Consider the following 380-nt stretch of genomic DNA (forward strand, 5'->3'; position numbering starts at 1 on the left):
CGTGGGGAGGGACCTGCAAGGATCATCTAGTCCAACTGCCTGACCGTGTCAGGGCTGACCAAAATTTAAAGCGTGGTATCAGGGAAACTGTCCAAATAGTGGCAATGAAGCCGGAGGTCAGTCCTGGAGCCCGCGGGGCAGATTTTCCCGCTGTCAAGCCAAGGAGCCACGAGGAACACAAGATCCAGAGATCATTCTCTGGGAGTACAGTCCAAATAGTGGCAATGAAGCCGGGGGGCAGTCCTGGTGCCCATGGGGCAGATTTTCCCTCTGGCAAGCCAAGGGGCCACCCCAGTGGGGCCTTCAGTGGCAGATCCCAATGGGGCGTTCTGCGGCCTGCCCTGATGGGCCTTCAACGGTCCCTCCCAACGGCCCCCAAG

Source organism: Merops nubicus, unplaced genomic scaffold, assembly GCF_000691845.1.
Source record: "Merops nubicus isolate BGI_N331 unplaced genomic scaffold, ASM69184v1 scaffold859, whole genome shotgun sequence".
Lineage (NCBI taxonomy): Eukaryota > Metazoa > Chordata > Aves > Coraciiformes > Meropidae > Merops > Merops nubicus.